Source organism: Papio anubis, chromosome 5 (genome assembly GCF_008728515.1).
Source record: "Papio anubis isolate 15944 chromosome 5, Panubis1.0, whole genome shotgun sequence".
Lineage (NCBI taxonomy): Eukaryota > Metazoa > Chordata > Mammalia > Primates > Cercopithecidae > Papio > Papio anubis.
In genome coordinates, this window is record NC_044980.1 from 119925478 (window position 1) to 119948426 (window position 22949).

At 37.0% G+C, this 22949-nt stretch overlaps 1 protein-coding gene and 1 pseudogene across 1 annotated transcript in view; one reads left to right on the forward strand and one right to left on the reverse strand.

The window, feature by feature from the left end:
• The window catches only part of MEGF10 (multiple EGF like domains 10), a 375350-nt gene that overhangs the window by 80117 nt on the left and 272284 nt on the right, over nt 1–22949 (forward strand). The gene's annotated exons all lie outside the window — the stretch shown is intronic.
• LOC101023385 lies at nt 9727–12299 on the reverse strand (annotated as a pseudogene).

Below are 22949 nucleotides of genomic sequence, written 5' to 3' on the forward strand. Positions count from 1 at the left end.
GCAATTATTTATTTCATGAATTGTGCCTTTGGTGGTGTATCTCCTGTATTTCAGGAGTTTTTATAGTATTGCATTCACATATAGGTTTGTGATCCATTTTGTGTTAACTTTTGTGAAGGGTGTAGAAATCTGTGTCTAGATTCATTTTTTTTTTTTTTTGCATGTGATGTCCAGTTGTTCCAGCACCATTTGTGGAAAGATAATATCTCTTCTCCAGTGAATACCTTGGTCCTTTGTCAAAAATCAGTTGACTATCCATATTCATGCGATTCTATTTCTGGGCTCTCTATTCTGTTTCATTGATCCGTCTATTCTTTCTTCAGTACCACAGTGTCTTGATTACTGTTAGATTTAGTCTTAAAGTTGGGTAATGTCAGTCTGGCAACTTTGTTCTCTTCAATATTGTGTTGGCTATTCTAGGTCTTTTGCCTCTCTATGTAAACTTTAAAATCAGACTGTCAAACTTGCTAGGATTTTGATTGGTATTGCATTGAATCTATAGATCAGGTTGGGAAGATCTGACTTCATTTTTGTTTAATTTGCATTTCTATGAGTACTCATTAAGTAGAATACCTTTTCATGTGCTTCTTAGTCTTTTGGTTTTCTTTCTTGTAAATTACTTAGCCATGTCCTTTGCCCATTTTATTCTGGAGAGCCTATCTTTTTCTAGTTGCTTTGCAGGATTTCTATTCTGTATATTGGTCCCTCATTAATTTCACATTTTGCAAATATCTTCCACCAATTTTAGTCTGTTAACTCTATTCATCATTTTGTTCATTGACTAGAGATTCTTAGTTTTACGATAAATTTTTTACTTTATGGTTTGTATCTTTGGGTTTTGTTTAAAAAGTTCTTTTTTTCTTATAAGTTCCAAAGATATTTTCCTACATTTTCTCCTATTAACTTGATAGTTTTATTTTTACATTTAGAGTTTTAATACCCCTGGTGACCACTTTTGGTCCAAAAATCACTGTATTTTTCTTCACGTACTGATTAAGTTTTCCAGTACTGACTCCAAAATAATGAATTATTTCCCATTTGATTTATGGTACCACCTAAATTGGAAATAAAATAAGAGTCTCTCTAGATCTGACTCTGCACAGATCTGTGTTTGATGCTGAGCATTCCATCTGGTTGCTTTGGCCTATATGCCTGTTCTTGAAGTCCATACCACACTTTTCTTTTATAACAGTGGCTTCATTGTATATCTGATGATGTACTTGTAGAAAAATACTTGTATGGCAAGTTTTTTTCTTAAGTCTTCTTTTTCATCATTTATCTAAATATTTGTGGACATTTGTTCTCCTATAACATTTTAAAATTATATTTATCAATTCCTCAAAAAATGCAACTGGCATTTTGATTGGTATTGCATTGAATTTGTAGATCAATTTGGAGATAATTATCATCTTTATAATATTTAGTCATCTCATCCAATAATATGAATTGTCTTTTTATTTGTTAGGTTATCTTTATATTCTTCATTGTAGTTTTATTTTTTCTCCATAGTAGTCTTGCGTTGTCCTGGTTAAATTAATTCCTAGATACTATATAGTTTTAAATTGTGAGTGGTAGTTTATCTTTCAAATTTTCTAACATGTCTTTTGTGATTTTGTAAGTTTTAAATTTTTACATTAAGTGTTTATCTGGCATCCATGCTAAACTATCTGAATAGTTATAGTAATTATTTTATTCATTCCTGTGGATTTTTATAGGTAGATGATCACGTTTACCCAAAATCTTGTATTATTTCTTTCGATTTGTACACTTTGTACTTATTTTCTTTATATATTGGTCATGACCTCTAGAGTTACAATAAGCAGTAGTGGTAACCAGGCACTTTCCTATTGTGTTTCCAATCTTAAAAGGAATACACCTAAAGTTTCTCCAGTAAGAATTGTGGATGATATTCTGGGAAGATGGCCATATAACTTTGACTCTCTCCATATTGCCTCATAAAAATAGATAGAGGAACAGTAACATCTAAACTAAGGACTCATGACGATATCTAAAATACAACTAGATGACAAGGTATCGTGATGACCCTCTAAATAGTGGGGACAAACCACTGTCGTATCCCAGTCCTGTATATCAGAATCTGAGTAGGAGAAAGTGGAGGAAAGGCAACTGAGTTTCTAATGGTCCTATGAATAGGAAAAGCCTAAAACTGCCATGATGTACTCATTGGAAAGCATAGTGAGGCAAGAAGGGAAGAGAAGCTAAAACTGGGAATGGGAGAGGGTAATGTTCTACAAGGTTCAGTTTGTAAGAGAATGCAAGCATGCTATAATTACAATAAAGTCTGACTGTTCTGGAGCTACCTGGGTTTATAAACTCTTGAAATTAATAAATAGAAGTTTCCTTTCAAAACAAAATTCCACTCTTAGAAGAAACTGAAGCAAGTATTATAAATCAAGCTGAACAGAAATAGTAGGGACAAAAAGAAAGGGTCCAGATAAAAGTGAAGGAAGCAAAGAAGGTAAATCTCAGAACATGTAGCCACAAAGATACAAAGTTCATTCTAGTTAGAGCACAAAGCACAAAGGTAGTGCTAGCTAGAGGTACAGTCACATCTTATACAAAATTATAAAAAGAAAAGAATAAGGAGCAGAATAACCTCTCTACACACAGTGAAAGAATGCCAATAAAGATGAAAATAAATTAAAATTTCTATCTAATATTTAAAATGAAGATACAGAAATTAAAAAAATTACAAAACTTAAACAACATAAAGCAGAATGAGAGACATTAAAGATGTGGTCACTGAGAAAAAATGCCTTGAAAAGAGGGATGACTCAGTAAAGAGAAATAAAATTTAAAAATCGTTATAGAAATAAAGAAGGCAAGTGGATACAACTGATAATGTCTTAAGTAAAAGGTGGAAAGGATGAAATTTTTATAAATAAAAAAGACATGAAAAAGGAGAGAATAATGATATAAGAGAAAGAGATAAGCATAGAATGTAGGCAAAGGAGATCCAAAATACAAACAAAAGCAGCCCCTGGAGAAGCCAATGAAAGAGAATATATACTAAACACTATGACTGAAGAAAACTTTTCCAAACCAAAAAACAATTTGAAAGCATATATTGAAAAGATCCACTGTGTTCCTGGGAAAAGTTAAAACCAAGATATAGTCTAGTAAAACGATTGGACTTTCTTTTTAAAAAGAGAGAAAATATATCCTTTGGGCATCTAAGACAAAAAAAAAAGTCATTAATAAGGGGAAAGCCAGATTGTCACCAGACTTTATGATAGTAATGTTTTATGCCGGGAGATATGAGAATAATAAATGTAATAATTTCATGGGGGAAAAGGTGAACCATGAACTTCAAATAAAAGCAAACTGATCAAAAGTAAAGGCTGCTAAGTGCTATCAGCATACAAGAGAAGTCAAGCAGAAAAAAAAATTAGACTATAGAAGACCTAAACAACAACAAATAATACATAGCCATGCACCATTTAATGACAGGGATATAGTTTGAGAAAGACATCATTAGGCAATTTTGTCATGTTGCAAGCATCATAGAGTATAACAAACCTAGATGGTATAGCTTACTACTTACTCAGGATATATGGTATAGCCTGTTGCTCCTAGGCTACAAACATGTTCATGTTCGTGTTATTGTACTGAATACTGTGGGCAATTATAATGGTAAGTATTTGTGTATCTAAACATAGAAAAGACACCATAAAAATACAGTATTATAATCTTATGGGACCACTATCTAATAGGCTGTCCACTGTTGACCTAAATGTCATTATGACCTAAATGTTATGCATGTGGTGCATGACTATAATTCTATAGATGCATTGAACCCTGAACACCGAAAGCAGAGACTTCATAATCTCTTTAAGTATTTGTGAAACATTCATAAAAATTGACCTTATCTTAAATTACAAAAAAACTTAATAAATTCTAAAGAAAAGAAATAAAACATTTTCTGAGCTTGATATAATATAAATTAATAAAATATTAAAAGAGCTCTTAAATTTGAAAATTTAAAACATGTTCTTAAAGAATTTGGGGTTTTAAAGGAAAATGTAATATAAAATTCAAAGTTTTGAAAATCATGAAAATGAAAACATATTAGAGCTCTGGGATATGATTAAAGCGATTATCAGGAAAATATAGCATTAAGTGTCTATTGCAGTAATAATTAAAAAATGAGAATACGAGTTAAATACCAAATGCAAACAGCTAGAGAAAGAACAATGTATTTCAAAATAAAGCAGCGGGAAAATTAATAAAGACAAAAGCAGAAATTAATGAGGTAAAATTAAAGCAGTGGAATTAACAAATACCCCAAAGTTGCTATTAAAAAAATCAGAGAGTAGATACTCATTAGTTAATGTAATGAAGGAAAAAAAAGAGAAAGGACAAATACATAAAATTAGAAATGACAAGAGAGCAATAAGGATGAAAAGGGAAGTTTTTATAATCATAAGGCCATGTTGCCCAAATCTATGCAAAAACAAAGACAAATACTAGGCTGAGCACAGTGGCTCATGCAAGTAACACCAAGTAGGAGAACCACTTGAGGCCAAGAGTTTGAGACCAGCCTGGGCAACATAACGAGACCTTGTTTCTAAAAAAAGTAAAAAAAAAATTAGCTGAGTGTGGTGGCACATGCCTGTGGCCCTAGCTATGTAGGAGGCAGAGATGGGAGGATCACTTGAACCTAAAGGTTTAAGGTACAGTGAGCTATGACCTTGCCACTGCCCTCTAGCCTGGGTGACAGAGCAAGACCCTGTCTCTAAAATAATACATATATAATATGTAAATGCATGTTACATATATTATATATATATAAATTAAATATTATATAAATATCAAAGTGAAGTGAATAATTTTTAAAGATAAATATGTTTTCAAAATTGACAGAGACAGAAAGTCTATACTGATCAATATCATAGAAGAAATATAAATATCAAAAAGTAATTAATGAGTTTCCCCACAATAAAAAGCACCAATCTCAGATGTTTGTGTAGGAGAATTCTGTCAAACCTTGAAAATCGTCTCATCATAATACTACTTACATTATTGCTGAGAACAGAAAATAAAACTTCTGAATTTGCTTTATGAATTGAGTATGACATTGATCTCAAAACTTGAGACAGTTTGCACCAATAAAACAAAAAACAAATCCCACACCAATCTCACTTATGGGCATTGATGCAAACATCTTAAAAGATCAGCAAAGAAAACCCAACAGAATGTTAAAAAAAACCTTACTCATTACTTAGGGGAATTGTATTCCCCTTAGGGGAATATAAAGGTGATTTAATCCAAGGAAATAAGTCAATGTAATTCATCATATTAATAAAGATGAGAAAAAAGTTACTATTGTATCCATAGATGGAGAAGAGACCTTTAATAATGTCATCAGTTATGTTAAAAAGACTTAAAAAAAAGAGACTTATTGGATATTTCCTCTCATAGTTTCCTGAGGCTGCTGGAACAAATTATCATAAAATTGGTGGCTTAAAATAACAAATCTAGTTTTTCATAGTTTTGGAGACCAGAGGTTTTTTTTTCTTTATAAAAAGTAGTTCAAAATGGGTCTCACTGGGCCAAAACAAAGGTGTTGGCCAGTCTGCACTGCCTCTGGAGGCTCCAGGGCAGAATCTGTTTCTCGCCTCTTCCACCTTTTGGCATTCCTTGGCTTGTGGCTGCATCTACCCAGTCTATGCTACCATGGACACATTGTCTTTTTCTTCTTTGCATATGTAAAATCTCCCTCTGTCTTCCTCTCATGTGATTGCATTTAGGGCTCTTTCACGTAATTGAGGATAATCTTTCCATCTCAAAATCCTTAATTTAATCATGTCTGCAAAGCCTTTGACATATGAGGTAACATTTACAGGTTTTAGGAAATAGGACCTGATATTGGAGGCCATTATTTGGCCTACTACACTTCCTCTATGATAAATATAATTCAGCCCCAAACCTAGCATCTTAATAAGGAGACACTGAAAACTTTCCCACTAAAGTCAGGTACTAGAAAGGGACCAATTTCTACTCTTATATGACATTATTTTGAAGCTATTGACCGTTGTAATTAGATAAGAGAAAGCAACTGGAGGATACAGTAATTGGAAGTGAAGAGATATTTTCAGATGGCATGATTAAGTATCTGGAAAATCCAAAACAATTGATAAAAACTTATCTCAAATAAAACAAATAGTAATGTAACAGCTTACAAAATTAACATTTAAAAATCAATTGCTTTCATAATATGAACAAAAACCATTACAAAATATAATGGAAGAGGATCCTCTCATTTATAATATAACAAAGAAAGTAAGTGCCAAGTTATAAGCTCAATTATAAGTATCCTAATCCTATATGAGAAAAATACACTTGAAAATTACAAAAGTTGATTGCCGCAAATGAAAAAATTGTACCTTGTTCTTGGACAGAAAAACTCAACATCATAAAAAATAACATTCTCCCTGTTTTAATTTATAAACTTGTGAAATACCCAATAAGAATATAATCAGATTTCGTCCCCACAACCCCCAAATAGACAAGCTGATTATAAAATTTACCTGAAAGGATGTCAAGCAAGAATAATCAAACACTCTGAAAAAGAAGAGCAATCAAGTGAGAGTGGGAGGAGGGAGAAGTTTCTTTTTTTTTCTTTTTTCCAATTATTTTGAGAGTTTATTCTTCATCCAAATGTCTAATCAATTCTCTTTAAAAATAAAAGACATATAAAATAAAAGTTTAAAAACATTGCTAAATAAAGTAAATGAATCTGGTTGAAAGCTTTGACAGAATATTCATAGCATCATTGTAATCTTTTCATCATAATTGTATTCATTTATAGCTAGTACTCATCCTATCATTTTATCAATTTTTTTATTTGTTTTTTGAGACGGAGTCTTGCTCTGTCACCCAGGTTGGAGTGCAGTGGCGTGATCTCCTCTCACTGCAAGCTCCGCCTCCCAGGTTCATACCATTCTCCTGCCTCAGCCTCCCGAATAGCTGGGACTACAGGGGCCTGCCACCACACCTGGCTAAGTTTTTGTATTTTTAGTAGAGACAGGGTTTCACCGTGTTAGCCAGGATGCTCTCGAACTCCTGACCTCGTGATCTGCCCGCCTCAGCCTAAGTGGGAGGAGTTTCTTTTACCAAAAACTAAAATATACCATAAACTCTTTATAATTAACATAATTTGGTATTGACACACAAATAGGCAGACAGACTAATGGTACAAAAAATAGAAAAATGAGAAATAAAGTAGAAGTGCATTTGGAAATTTAGTATACAATAAAGACAGCTTCTCAAATCAGTAAAAAAAAAAGATACACTTTAAAAAATAAGTATTTTCAAAAACATAGGAAGGATTGTGGTTACTTTAGAAAGATTAGTACAGTTAGGAAAAATTCCACACAATATGTATCAATGGAATTCAGCTGATCAAACTTAAAATATTATTCCTTGGGGTAGGTAATCGTTCTATTGTGTTGTTTACTTTAAACTAGAGTGATAAAGTTTTTTAATAAGTGGAATTGGGATGTTGTATAGCTGGTGTTGGCCTGGTAAATGTTTAATACACATGTATGTGCATACATATATGTGCATATGTATGTATAGTATAAATTTTAGTGATGTAAAGGATGTTTAGCAAGCAGTTTAAAAATAATAATAAAATATACAATTCTTTCTATTACAAATTCTAAATGATTCATAAATTCTCACAGAATGCTTTTCTTGATTTTTGCTGAACTTTTCTATCCATAACCAATTTATGGTTGTAATTGATAAGTTACATGAATGTCACATAAATTGTCACATGAATGTCAACTGATATTTTCATTTAACATATCAGATAGAGTAAAATGACAAAGACATTGAATCTTGACTTGTTTATCAATGATGTGACTTCCTTGCTGCATTGGATAATACTTTTTAAATATTGGGAGATTATTTGCCATTTTTTTGTGCTATTCACAATGTAACAGCTACAAATATGATACAATTAAAAATGTTAATAGTATACTTTATTTTTTATTTCAATATGTTTTTGGGGAACAGGTAGTGTTTGGTTACATGAATAAGTCATTTAGTGGTGATTTCTGAGATTTTGGTGCACCCATTACTCATCATTCAAGCAGTATACACTGCACCATATTTGTAGTCTTTTATCCCTCACTCCCTCCCACCCTTTTCCCCCTGAGTCCCCAAAGTCCATTGTGTCATTCTTATGCCTTTGCATCCTCTTAGCTTAGCTCCCACTTATGAGTGGGAGCACATGATGTTTGATTTTCCATTCCTGAGTTACTTCTCTTAGAATAGTAGTCTCCAATCTCATCCAGGTTGCTGTGAATGCCATTAATTCATTCCTTTTTATGGCTAAGTAGTATTCCATTTTATATATCTATATATACACACACACACACACATACATACACACACATACACACACACCACAGTTTCTTTATCCACTTGTTGATTGATAGGCATTTGGGCTGGTTCTATATTTTTGCAATTATGAATTGTGCTGCTATAAACATGTGTGTGCAAGTATCTTTTTCGAATAATGACTTTTTTTCCTCTGGGTAGATAACCAGTAGTGGGATTGCTGGATCAAATGGTAGTTCTACAAGGTCTCCACACTGTTCTCCACACTGTTTCCTATAGTGGTTGTACTAGTTTTCATTCCCACTAGCAATGTAGAAGTGTTCCCTTTTCACCGCATCCACGCCAGCATCTATTTTTTTTTTTTTATGGCCATTCTTGTGGGAGTAAGGTGATAGTGCATTGTGGTTTTGATTTGCATTTCCCTGATTATTAGTGACGTTGAGCACTTTTTCTTATGTTTGTTGGCCATTTGTATATCTTGTTTTGAGAACTGTCTATTCATGTCCTTAGCCCACTTTTTGATGGGATTGTTTTTTTCTTGCTAATTTGTTTGAGTTCCTTATAGATTCTGGATATTAGTCCTTTGTCAGATGTATAGATTGTGAAGATTTTCTCCCACTCTGTAGGTTGTCTGTTTATTCTGCTGACTGTTTCTTTTGCCATACAAAAGCTCTTTAGTTTAAGTCCCACCTATTTATCTTTGTTTTTGTTGCATTTGCATTTGGGTTATTGGTCATGAAATCTTTGCCTAAGCCTACGTTTAGAAGTGTTTTTCTGATGTTATTGTCTAGAATTTTTATGGTTTCAGGTCTCAGATTTAAGTTCTTGATCCATCTTGAGTTGATTTTTGTATAGGGTGAGAGATGAGGAACCTGTTTCATTCTCTTACATGTAGCTTGCCAATTATCCCAGCACCATTAGTTGAATCGGGTGTCCTTTCCCCATTTTATGTTTTTGTTTGCTTTGTCAAAGATCAGTTGGCTGTGAGTATTTGTCTTCATTTTGGGTTCTCTAGTCTGTTCCATTGGTCTATGTGCCTACTTTTTTTTCTTCAAAAGAAACAATTTATTTAGAATAAAACAAAAGCAGCTCAAGTGTGAGTACATGTTTGAGAGACAGCTACTCTTAAGCTGTGTGAGCCATAAAAAAAGGTTTTTTTTTTTTTTTACTCTTCTAGAAATCTTACGTACATAGCACAAAGCAAAGAGGTCATTTTTCCCCCCACTTCAAACACCTGATACAAAACTTTAAGCTGCCATTTTAGTAAAATGCACAAATACTAAACAGATTACCTTTCTTCCATCAGAGGCCCACGTAAATTCCACATAAGCCACAATTTCTCTTCAAAAAGGTCCATTAGAACTTTGAATTCCACATCTTCATCCACTGTTCAACCAGTTTTGCATGGACAATAATCATGACCAGGTAATCTTCTTCAGATGTAGCCAGTGCCTTGGCAGCGAATCCAGGAATTGTTGGGAGAGCTCACAAGGTGTGAAGGCATGAAGGACCCCGGTGTTTTCCTTGTCTTTGTTGTGCCCCCCTCCCAATGCTGACCACCTTGGGTACCTGCTTTTGCTTTAAATAGGACACAAGGCACCTAAGCAGTCTCTGAGTAGAAGTGGCAGTGTCCGAGGAAGAGGAGGACCAGCTGTCAGAACTTCCAGGCACGACCAGAAGAATGGCAAAACCATTAGGTCCTGCTACTTTGATGCATCGAGTTACTTCATCCAACTTGGGCTGGTCCAAATGGAGACACTGAGTAATCCTGAGCTGGGCCAGTTTGGTCCTCCACAAGAAGACTGTTAGCCACTTGGAGGTCACTCTGCAACAGCTGCATGTTGGAATGTTGGAAGGAAAGTTGCTGTTCTTCAGTAGAAGCATGCCCTCCCAGGTCAAACAGAGTTTGGAAGGGGTTATGCCACGGGGGCTGTCCCCGCATCCTGTTTCTGGAAAGGGGACTTCAGCTTCCAGGAAGCAGTGTTGGTGCTAGATGCACTCCCATCAGTGTGGTCTTCTTTTTTTCAGAGGGCTTTCCCGTCAGTGGGAGCAGTTGTACGGTGCTTCCTATCCATTCAGCTGAGCCAGAATTTTTATGGTCTCACTTGTCACTCTGGCTCTTCTCCAAACTACTTCATCTGTCTCTGATTGGAGAGGACCTTTCCAAGAGAAGACGGGAAGATGGATCATTGTCACTGTTGTAAGGATCCTGGCTACTGCTCAATTCTGGACTGTGGTCAGGAGAAGGAGTGCAGTGACGTTTTCGTGGGCAGTCACTCTCAGGAGACCTAGCCAGATGCTGTCCTCTGCTCTCCCCAGGCAGCTTTCGCTTACCAGGCTGGTTTCTATTGCTGGGCAGATCTTAATCACCTCTGTCCCTGTCCAACGACCAACCATCCCGCCTGTGATCCAGGCTATCCAGTGGCTCGTAAGCAGGCACAGCAGTAGCTGCAGTCCCAGTGCTGCCTTCTCCAATTGGGGTTGGAGGTGGCACCCAATTGGAGTCAGGATAAAGGTCTCTATCACAATCTCTGTATAATAAGGGTGGTGTCCTATCCTAAGCACCCCTCAAAGGGTCAAGGGACTGATGTCCAAAAGCATCTGTCATCAGCTTATAATGAGTCAAGGGCAGAGGCTGCATATACTGCTGCTGGTAACAACACTTGGTGTCTGCAAAGTCTAAGGTGGTGATCTGGGCCACCAAGTGGGAAGCCCCGCATATGGGTCCAGGCAGCGTGCACTGCATCCAGGCTTTCATACTGGATATACACCCAACTATCACCTTTCTGTAGTCTGTGGGGTGTATGGTGCCAAGTTGGTCAAACTCTCATGCCAGGGCAGCAAGAGGCATCCAAGGTTTCAGGCCACCCACCCAGAGGTGGGTGGTGTGTGTAGCTTTACCATAACCAATTTTGATAGGATTCCAAATTATAATTTTGCTGAACATTGCTAATTTGGGACATATCTAGGTTCTCAAATTTGAGAAAGCCATAATTACTAGTCTGGCCAAGAGAAGGGCTCTTGATATCTACTTCTGTGATGACTCCAAAGCAATCAAACACCCTTCTTAGGTCACTCTGTTACAGTGGTGTCTAGGTTGCCCAAGAAAAGTGTCTGGTTAGTTCTGTGATGATCCTTGGGTGACATCTCATCCACTTTTCTGAAAGGAGCAGCATCTGCTCCAGCTCCCTCCCTTGGTTTAAGACTGTATGCTGGGTGCACTCTCTCATAGAATGAATAGTCTCGTTTTGTCTCCAGTCTCCAGGCAATGGTGGTGGAGGTGGAGGGGTTAGGTGGCCATGAGCCAACTGCTGCAGCCTAGTCTCTGTATCCCAAAGCTGCGCCACCAGGGGAAGGTGATCTCTGGCCCCCACCACCTCCAAGGGAGTGCGGGTGACCACCTACAGAGGCTCCCACCATGCTGGCTGATGGAGGATAAATCTTTGTCTAAAGGGGAGCAGTTGCTGCTCCGGTTCACACGCACTGCTTCTGTCTTCAGAGGCGGGTCAGAGAGCACCAGGCCGCCTCTGAGTGCTTGGCCGCCCATGCGTCCTCTGGGTGTGGGAAGTTTGCAAAGGCTACGAGCTCATCTCCGCTGCCAGAAACTGATAGGTGATTGATTTTGACCCTTACATCCCTGAAGCCTTTGAACTCATGAAACAGGCCATCCTCCACTGTTTCCTCACTCAGCTGGGACAGGAGCTGAGGAGGCAGCCCTGGAGGAAAGTGACTCCACTCCTCCACCCGGGGAGCTGCTGACCAACTCGCCCCCGCCCGAGTAATTTTTGGTGCTGAGAAGCTGTAACTATGCAAGTGGCCACTGTAGCTGCCCCCACCGGTGTCATACTCGCGACTGCTGCCTCGGCTGCTGGACTTGTCCAGGTGGAGACTCTGCTGCCACTATTGGTCTTTCCACTGCTGCTCTCATTGGCCTATGTGCCTATTTTTATACCAGTACCATGCTGTTTTGGTGACTATGGCTTTATAGTATAGTTTGAAGTCAGATAATGTGATGCCTCCAGATTTGTTTCTTTCAGCAGTGTTTTGTAGTTTTCCTTGTAGAGGTCTTTCATCTCCTTTGTTAAGTATATTCCAAAGTGTTATTTATTATTATTTTTTTATTTTTTGCAGCTATTGTAAAAGGGGTTGAGTTCTTGATTTGATTCTCAGTTTGGTTGTTGTTGGTGTATAGCAGAGCCACTGATTTGTGTACATTAATTTTGTATCCTGAAACTGCTGAATTCATTTATCAGTTCTAGGAGCTTTCTGTTAGAGTCTTTAGGGTTTTCTAGGTATACTATCATATCATCAGCAAACAGCAACAATTTGACTTCCTCTTCACCAGTTTGGATGCCCTTTATTTCTTTCTCTTGTCTGATTGCTCTGGCTAGGACTTCTAGTACTATGTTGAATAGAAATGGTGAGAGTGGACATCCTTGTCTTATTCCAGTTCTCAGGGGGAATGCTGTCAACTTTTCCCCATTCAGTATTATGTCGGCTGTGGGTTTGTCATAGATAGCTTTTATTACATTAAGGTATGTCCCTTCCATGCTGATTTTGCTGAGGGTTTTAATCATAAAGGAATGCTAGATTTTGTCAAATGCTTTTACTGCATTGATTGAGATGATAATGTGATTTTTGGTTTTAATTCTGTTTATGTAGTGTATCACATTTATTGACTTGCAAATGTCAAACCATTCCTGGTATGAAACCCACTTGATCATGGTGGATTATCTTTTTAATATGCTGATGGATTTCGTTAGCTAATAGTTTGTTAAGGATTTTTCCATTTATATTCATCAGGAATATTGGTCTGTAGTTTTCTTTTTTTGCTATGTCCTTTCCTGGTTTTGGTATTAGGTTGATACTGGCTTCATAGAATGACTTAAGGAGGATTCCCTGTTTCTCTATCTTGTAGAATAAAGTCAATAGGATTGGTAAAAATTCTTTGAATATCTGAAATAATTCAGCTGTAAATCCATTTGATGCTGGGCTTTTTTTGTTGGCGATTTTTTAAATTACCGTTTCAATCTTGCTGCTTGTTATTGGTCTGTTCAGAGTCTCTATTTCTTCCTGTTTTAATCTAGGGGGATTGTATATTTCCAGGAATTTATCCATCTCTTCTAGGTTTTCTAGTTTATGTGTGTAAAGGTGTTCATAGTAGCCTTGCATAATCTTTTGCTTTTCTTTGGTATCAGTAGTAATATCTCCTGTTTCATTTCTAGTTGAGTTTATTTGAATCTTCTCTCTTCTTTTCTTGGTTAATCTCACTAGTGGTCTATCAATTTTATGTATCTTTTCAAAGAACCAGGTTTTTGTTTCATTTATCTTATGTATTTTTTGGTTTCAATTTCATTTAATTCTGCTCTGACCTTTGTTATTTATTTTCTTATGCAGGATTTGGGTTTGGTTCGTTCTTGTTTCTCTAGTTCCTTGAGGTGTGACCTTAGATTGTCTATTTGTGCTCTTTCAGACTTTTTGATGTAGACATTTAATGCTATGAATTTTCCTCTTAGCAAGGTCTTTGCTGTATTCCAGAGGTTTTGACAGGTTGTGAAACTATTATCATTCAGTTCAAATAATTTTTAAATTTTCCTCTTGATTTTATTGTTGACCCAGTGATCATTCAGGAGCAGGTTATTTAATATCCATGTATTTGCATGGTTTTGAGGGTCCCTTTTGGAGTTGATTTCCAATTTTGTTCCACTGTGGTCTGAGAGAGTACTTGATATAATTTCAATTTTCTTAAATGTATTAAGATTTGTTTTATGGCCTATCATATGGTCTAACATGGAGAATGTTCCATGTGCTGATGAATATAATGTATATTCTATAATTGTTGGGCAGAATGTTCTGTAAATATCTGTTAAGTTCATTTGTTTTAGGGTATAATTTAAATCCATTTTTTCCTTGTTGACTTTCTGTCTTGATGCCCTGTCTAGTGCTGTCAGTGGAGTATCGAAGTCCCTCACTAATATTGTGTTGCTGTCTATCTCATTTCTTAGGCCTAGTAGTAATTGTTTTATAAAGTTGGGAGCTCCAGTGTTAGGTGGATATATATTTAGAATTGTGATACCTTCCTGTTGGATAAATCCTTTCATCATTATATAATGTCCCTCTTTATTTTTTTAACTGCCATTGCTTTAAAGTTCATTTTGCCTAATATAAGAATAGCTACTCCTGCTTGCTTTTGATGTCCATTTTCATGAAATGTCTATTTCCATCCCTTTACCTTAACTTTATGTGAGTCCTTATGTGTTAGATGAGTCTCTTAAAGACAGCAGTTACTTGGTTGGTGAATTTTTATCTGTTGTGCCATTCTGTGTTTTTTAACTGGAGCATTTAGGCCATTTTCATTCAACGTTAGTATTGAGATGTGAGGTACTGTTCTATTATTCGTGGTGCTATTGGTTGTTTGTTGCCTGAATACTTGTTGTTTTTCTTTTTTAATTATGTTTTTGTTTTATAGGCCTTGTGAGAGTTATGCTTGAAGGATGTTCTATTTTAGTGTATTTCGAGGCTTTGTTTCAAGATTTAGAGTTCCTTTAGCCATTCTTACAGTGTTGGCTTGGTACTGGTGAATTCTCTCAGCATTTGTTTGTCAGAAAAAGATTGCATCTTTCCTTCACTTACAAAGCTTAGTTCTGCTGGATACAAAACTCTTGGCTGATAATGGCTTTGTTTAAGGAGTCTGAAGATAGGGCCCCAATCTCTTCTAGCTTGTAGGATTTCTGCTGAGAAATCTGCTGTTAATCTGCTAGGTTTTCCTTTAGAGGTTGCCTGGTGCTTTGCCTCACACCTCTTAAGATTCTTTCCTTCGTCTTGACTTTAGGTAACCTGATGACTATGTGCCTACATGATTATCTTTTTGCAATAAATTTCTCAGGTGTTCTTTGAGCTTCTTGTTTTTGGATATGTAGGTTTCTAGCAAGGTCGGGAAAGTTTTCCTTGATTGTTCCCTTAAATATGTTTTCCAAACTTAGATTTCTCTTCTTCCTTAGGAACACCAATTAATCTTAGGTTTGGTCATTTAACATAATCCCAAATTTCTTGGAGGGTTTGTCCATTTTTTTAAAAAATTGTTTTTTCTTTGTCTTTGTTGGATTGGGTTAATTTGAAAACCTTGTCTTTGAGCTCTGAAGTTCTTTCTTCTGCTTGTCTGATTCTATTGCTTAGACTTTCCAGTGCATTTTGCATTTCTCTGAGTGTGTCCTTGACTTCCAGAAGTTGTGATTGTTTTTTATCTATGCTATGTATTTCACCGAAGGCTAGAGCTTGTATGCCAAAGAAAGCAAAAGGGTCCTTGACAACAATTATTAATCCTATTAGTACTAGATTGAAGGCTGTCAGGAAAGATGCTATGTGTCTATATATTGGTTGAGGGAGGTAATTCTCTCCTTCAGTGTGATGTCTGGGTACCGCTGACTAATAACCCACATGTGCTTCTCAAACACCCACCTATAACTTTAGGAAACACAAATCTGGAACTTGAGCAGTGGCCTTGTGGTGTATTGCATGTTTAATCTCTTGCTGGGCACACTGCCTAGATTGGGCACCACTGCTGACACCACCACCAGGAGAAGCAGCAGAAACCTCATCTTAATTGAGCCGGCTGCTTCAGCTGCCCTTATACTGAGACTGCCTATGATACATTTTAAAAATTAATCTACGCTGCTAACATTTTCTCCATTATTTTTTAAAGTCTAGACCAGGGTTTTCTGTAAGGGCCAGATAGGAAATATTTTATGCTTTTTGGTCCACATGGTATCTGTGCAACTATTTAACTGCCATGAAAGCATAAAAGCAGCTATGGATGATAGTGAACAAAGAGCTGTGGCTGTCTTCCAATAAAACTTTATTTACACAAACAGCTGGCAGACTGGATTTGGCCTACTGGCCATTGTGATCCTTATTCTACACAATCAACAAAATAAAAAATTAGGCCCTGATTTTAGCATCACTAACTTTGTGATGTAAATGCTCCCACCATAGCCAATTTCATGCTATAGTAGGGCGTCATGAAGTAAAGACTTGGGAAAAGATGCATAGCAGCATTCCATGCTTATAGTATTTCCATTGTATGGACATGATAGATATAAATAACCTCAGAAGTCTTGATAGTAGTAAAATATATCAAAGTAATAGGAATGATAAGTTGTGAATATTTATTAGCTTCATTTTTAACATGATTTATTTCATTTTAAGTTGATATGATTTATTTTGTAGTAATGGCTGTGTTTAACAATCAGCTCACAAAATCCCTGAGAATTTAACAATTGGCGCTTGTGAGCTGTGTGTAGTCACATGGGAATAGAGAATATCAGACCTATTATTTATAGCACGTACTGGAATAAATTCCAAATGACTCTAAGAGATAAATGTAAAAATAAAATGAAATCACTCAAGTTCTAGCGAAGGTAGGATGAAGCCTTCTATAATCTGTGAGTGGGGAGAAGTTTCTAAACTATGGCTAAAATCCAGAAGCAATAAGGAGAAGGAGATTATATTAGCTTTATAAAATGAATTGAAAATTCTTTTTTTGTCTTTTGCATTTTCTGGAATAATTTATAAAACAGGAATTAGTTTTTGAAAGTTTGATAGAGGCCAGGCAAGGTGGCTCATGCCTGTATGTAGTCCCAGCTACTCCAGAGGCTATGGCAGGAAGATCCTTTGAGCCCAGAAGTTCAAGATTGCAGTGAGCTACAGTCATGCCACTACACTCCAGCCTGGGTGACAGAGTGAGACCCTGTCTCAAAACAACAACAACAATAACAAAAACCAAGTTTGATAGAGTTTACTTTAAAAGCATGCAGGCAGGCCTAGAGATCTTTGGTTTGGAAATTTAACTACCAGTTAAATTTCTTTAATCCCTGTGAGTCTATTTTAAGTTTCCTTTTTCTTCTTGGGTTAGTTTAGCATTTTATATATATTCTAGGAATTTATCTATTTTATCTCTTTGAAAACCTGTAATTATTTTCCTATCTTTATTTTTTGATCAGTGTTTTATTTACCTTTGTTGTCTCCTTTTATCCTTATTCACTTTTATCAAAAGTTTATCTTGGTACTCTTTTCAAAAATAGAGCTTTTTAGTTTTGTAAATCTCTTCTACTTAAAACATGTATTATATTGTTTCCTTTATTATATCTTTTTTCTTCTTTGGTTTTGCTTTGATGTTCTTTTTTATAACTTCTTGAGTTGGATGCTTAGCATACTTTGTTTCAACTTTTATTGTTTCTTCATAAACATATTTAAAAGTATAAATGTTCTTTCTAAATAATATTTTAGTTATGTACCATATATTTTGTATTTCCAAGTTCATTCAATTCTAGGTACTCAGTTTGATTATAATTTCATTTTTAACCTGTGAGTTATTTAGCAATATGTTACCTTCAAAATTTGAGACATTTGTAAAAGTTTTATATTATTAATTTGTTGTATTATCTCATGTTTAGAAGATAAAATCTGCATGAAGGCTGGGTGCAGTGGCTCATGCCTATAATCCCAGAATTTTGGGAAGCAGAGCAGGGAGGATCCCTTGAGCCTAGGAGTTTGAGACCAGACTGGGCACAGAGCAAGGCCCTGTCTCTACAAAAAAAATTTTGAAAAATAGTTGCAGGGGTTGGGGATGATGTGCACCTGTAGTAGTTCCAGCTATTCAGAAGACTGAGGTGGGAGGGATGGCTTGAGCCCAGGAGTTAGAGGTTGCAATGATCTATGATCATGTCCCTGCACTCCAGCCTGGGTGACAGAGTTAGATCTTGTTTCAGTAAAAAAATCTGCATAATATTGTCCCTGGGTTTATTGGAACTTTCTGTAAGCCTAGTCTACTAGTGAAAATATGTGCATGATTCTAAAAATACATACGTGCTATTTGTTGCATAAACTATTGTAGCATATATTTGTGTATATATATAAAATCATACCATTGGAACATACATATTAAAGATCTGAACAATATAATTAATAGTATGAGTCTATTAATTATAATTTTTAGATAAAAATCTGTTTAATTTTTGCTTAGTACTTTTTTTCTCATTAAACTTTGTTTTAATGTGTCCTAAAATTCTGTGAGAGATCTGTGGTCAAGTTGTTTCCATTAAAAAGTACTAATTTTAAAAACTAGTAACTTAAAACTGCCACACACCCCCCCCCCAGGGGTCCACAAAACATTCTCCTTTCCTTCTGAAGGTTTTATGATGCATTGCTTTCGTTAACCAGTCTTTTACTATTAAACTTAAATGGCCAATTGAAACAAATAGTTCTGAGACCAGTCTTTCACCACTGATTAAGACTGAGGTTGCAGGTATTAGGGGTATTATTCATTTGGGCTTTCTGGGCAGACTTGGTCACCTTGCCAGCTCCAGCAGCCTTCTTGTGCATTGCTTTGATGACACCCATGACAACTGTCTATCTGGTGTCATGTACAGTAAAGCAGTGCAGAGGTGGATAGTCTGAGAGGCTCTCAACATACTGCTTAGGACATTTCTGATAGTCAGGTGTTAAAAAGAACTCCCAATAATTTATCTGTTTCTGTACTTTGTCAGTTAATGTAACCTATTATTAGGTGCATATGTATATTTGCAATGGTTATATCTTCTCACTGTTGTTTTATTTACCCCCCCACCTTAAATTCTCTTTTGTCAGCTATCATGATTGAGATTCTGGGTTTCTTTAGGTTTCTGTTTATTTTTTTTGTCTTTCACTCTTTCATTTTCAAACTTGTTATGTCTTTTGGTTTTAAGAATGTTTCTCATAGAAAACATATTTTTGGATTTCGTTTTTATTTCTTAATACCATAGAGAGTATTTGTCTTTTTATTTGTGAATTAAAACGATTTATATTTGTTGTAATTTTTATTATATTAAGAATTATTTATTCCATATTTTATATTTTCAATTTACTCCACTTTCTTTTGTTTTCTACTGGCTTGAATATTATATATTCTATTTTTGTTTCATTATGGCTAGCCTGAAGGCCCTTACTCATGTTTGTTTATTCCTGTTAATTTCTTAAATTTATCAATATCTGTATATTCCTCCTAACTGGACAATTTAGTGGACTCATGTATATATATTAGTTATTGTTCATATTTATATATATGAATGCATATATATGAACTCACAGAAATATATCCTAATGGATCTGCTTCTCTGAATGAACCCTGTTATACCCAGATTCAGAAAGAGAGAAAAATAAGAGATGGGAAAAAGCCTAAACCTGGAAACATCAGAATAGAATTCAAGAACATCAAAGTTAATTAAGGAAATAATTCAAAAAACTTCCAGAGATAGTGAAGAGATCAGCAATTAGAACAAAAATAAGATTTGAACAGTGCACAGAAGATGACAAAAGGGAAAAAATGTTTTTTAGATATCAAAGGAAAGGTCAGGCGCAGTGGCTCATGCCTGTAATCCCAGCACATTGGGAGGTGGAGGCAAGTGAATCGCTTGAGCCCAGGAGTTCCAGACCAGCCTGGGCAACATGGCAAAACCCTGTCTCTACAAAAACTATAAAAATTAGCCAGGCATGGTGGTGCATTCCTGTAGTACCAGCTACTTGGGAAGCTGAGGTGGGAGGATCACCTTAACCCTGATGAGGTAGAGGCTGCAGTGAGCCGTGATCGTGTGACTGCACTCCAGCCTGAGTAACGGAGTGGGATCCTGTCTCAAAGGAAAATAAATTTGAACCTAAAAGTGTATATCCAGACAAATTGTCTTTCAAATGTGATGGCCTAATATATATACTTTAGATAAGACCAAGAATGAAGTTTCGCCACACAAAGATACATACTAAAAACATGTTTGAAGCAATCCTCAATATTTAGGAAATATGGTAAAGGTGATAAAATTCCTTGGAAAAGTTTGTATATCCTCAGTAAAGTGAGAAAAAAACCCGAAACTTACTATTTATCCAGAACAACTTATAATTAAAATTTGAGACAATATCAATATGATAGGAATGGTGAATGGGAATATATACATGGCAGGGATTTGACCTAATGAAATTGTAAGAACTGGTCAAGCAACCTCTGTAAGATTATCTGTACTTCCAATGCTAGAGCTCTGAAACTACAGAACTGGCAGTTGGGAAGAGGAGATGAAGTAAAGTGGAGGTGAGTAAGAACAAGCTGGAACCCACAAACTGAAGCCCGTGAGGACACACTACAATTTGTATTAGTGATTATTGCCTTTAACCTTGATTGTGCATGTTTGTTTATTGCAGAAACCACAGTCCTGCATCACAATTGCCAAGCACACACCTGGCCCAGGAGTCAGAGAAGCTTAGTGGGGAAGGTAGAGCAACTGGAGGCTCCACTGATGCTTCCCACAAAGAAGGAGAGCTGGCAGACAAGGGCTAATGCCCAGCAAACCTTTCACAGGGTTCTCTCTTGTGGCCCACCCTAATTAGAAATATACAGGAAAGGGAATTTTAGGAAGCACAGTTCAGTCTAGTCACGTTGACACATTACAAAGCCACTGCTCACAAGTATTTGCACCCTCCTTCCACCCTCCACATCTCCTAGCTTTCTTTCACATTTCCTGTCTCTTCACACTTTCTTGCTGACCTCTAAGAGAGCTTCTCTATCTGTTCTTCCAACTCACTGCTTTATTCATCACCTTTATCCATTTTGCTATATACCTTATTCATTGTTTTATTTACTTCAACTGTTATATATCCCATCCTTAATATTCAACTTGGCCCTTTTTTATGTTTTCTTATTCTTGCTTCATATTGCTGATTATCAGCCTTAACCGCTTAATATATTTATCATTGCTGTATTAATTTCTTGGTCCACCTCTTCTTGTAATGCTAATTTAGATGGCTCATGTTGTTGAGTTTGTTTTCTTTCTTATGTGATAGCTGTATTCTTTATATGGCTTTTTGATTATGTTGTCTTGAAAACTCTTCCTCTTGGAATATCAGTTACTAGCCATGGCTATGTGTTGGAAAAGGGCTAAATCCCAGGCTGCAGTTTATGTACCTCCAGATGAATTAAAGCTTTGGAAACTGCCCAGGGGATGGAACCTCGGGGTCTGCAGAACTGATGGTGATTATCCCAATTTTCCCACCACCACCAAATCATGTTGAGAGGTGAAGCCGGCTGGGCTTCTGGGTCAGGTGGGGACTTGGAGAACTTTTTTGTCTAGCTAAAGGATTGTAAATGCACCAATCAACGCTCCGTGTCTAGCTAAAGGTTTGTAAACACACCAATTAGCACTCTGTAAAAGCGTACCAATCAGCACTCTGTAAAATGGACCAATCAGCAGGACATGGGTAGGGCCAAATAAGGGAATAAAAGCTGGCCACCCCAGCCAGAGGCGGCAACCCGGGTCCCCTTTCAGCTGTGGAAGGCTTGTTCTTTTGGCCTTCCCAATAAATCTTGCTGCTGCTCACTCTTTGGGTCTGCACTACCTTTATGAGCTGTAATACTCACCACTGAGGTCTACACCTTCACTCCTGAAGCCAGCGAGACCACGAACCTACCCGGAGGAACGAAGGACTCTGGACGCACCACCTTTAAGAGCTCTAACACTCACTGCGAAGGTCTGTGGCTTCACTCCTGAAATCAGCGAGACCACAAACCCACCAGGAAGAACAAACAACTCCGGACGCGCCACCTTTAAGAGCTGTAACACTCACGGGGAAGGTCTGCAGCTTCCCTCCTCAGGTTAGCGAGACCACGAACCCACCAGAAGGAAGAAACTCTGGACATATCTGAACATCTGAAGGAACAAACTCCGGACACACCATCTTTAAGAACTGTAATACTTACCGCGAGGGTCCACAGCTTCATTCTTGAAGCCAGCGAGACCAAGAACCCACCGGAAGGAACCAATTCCGGGCACAATGTCTCTAGTCCATGTTTCACATTTAAACTCTACAAGCAGTCTGCATAGATTTCATTCACGTTCCCTGGGGGTTTGAAATGAGAGTAGTACAGCAGTGAATGCCCAGGATACTGGTTGGCAAACAGCTGCTTTTCATTCCCTTGTCTTCCTGCAGGGCTTTGGTACCACACTTGTAGTACCCTCCTGACACCTGTAGCTTAGGCTGCTGGTGCCAATCTCTGTGGTGACTGGGCAGGCCGTGATGGTCCACGTGGCAGAACAGAAACAGAAACGCTGTTCCCCTTTGACCTCCTTCTAGTACCTACCTCTGGCTGCCTTTCCCCCAGGCTGAAGCAATTCTCTCTTTTCCCTCCCCCAACGTATAACAATCCCAAGTCTTCAGACTCCCCCGGGGCCTTCTCACAGTGTTTTATTTTATTTTATGATTTGTTATTAGTTTCTCGTATCTGTTTCCCTCTGGCTTCTATAGTTTCTCTAGGGTTGATTTTCAGAAGCAGCCAGTGGCCAATGTAGTTTTTCATCTTGACAGGATGAGAGAGTGGTTTATAGAATGAGCAGGTGTATCATAGAAAGGAAAGAAACAGACAGGAGACGGATGAGTCTTAGGGAGGGAAAGGCTATGAAGGTACAGCAAGAGATACTGTTCTCTACATTTACTTTTTATTTTAATTAATGTGTGTGTGTGTGTGCACATGTGCGTGCACGCATGCATGTGTGTATATATACTTT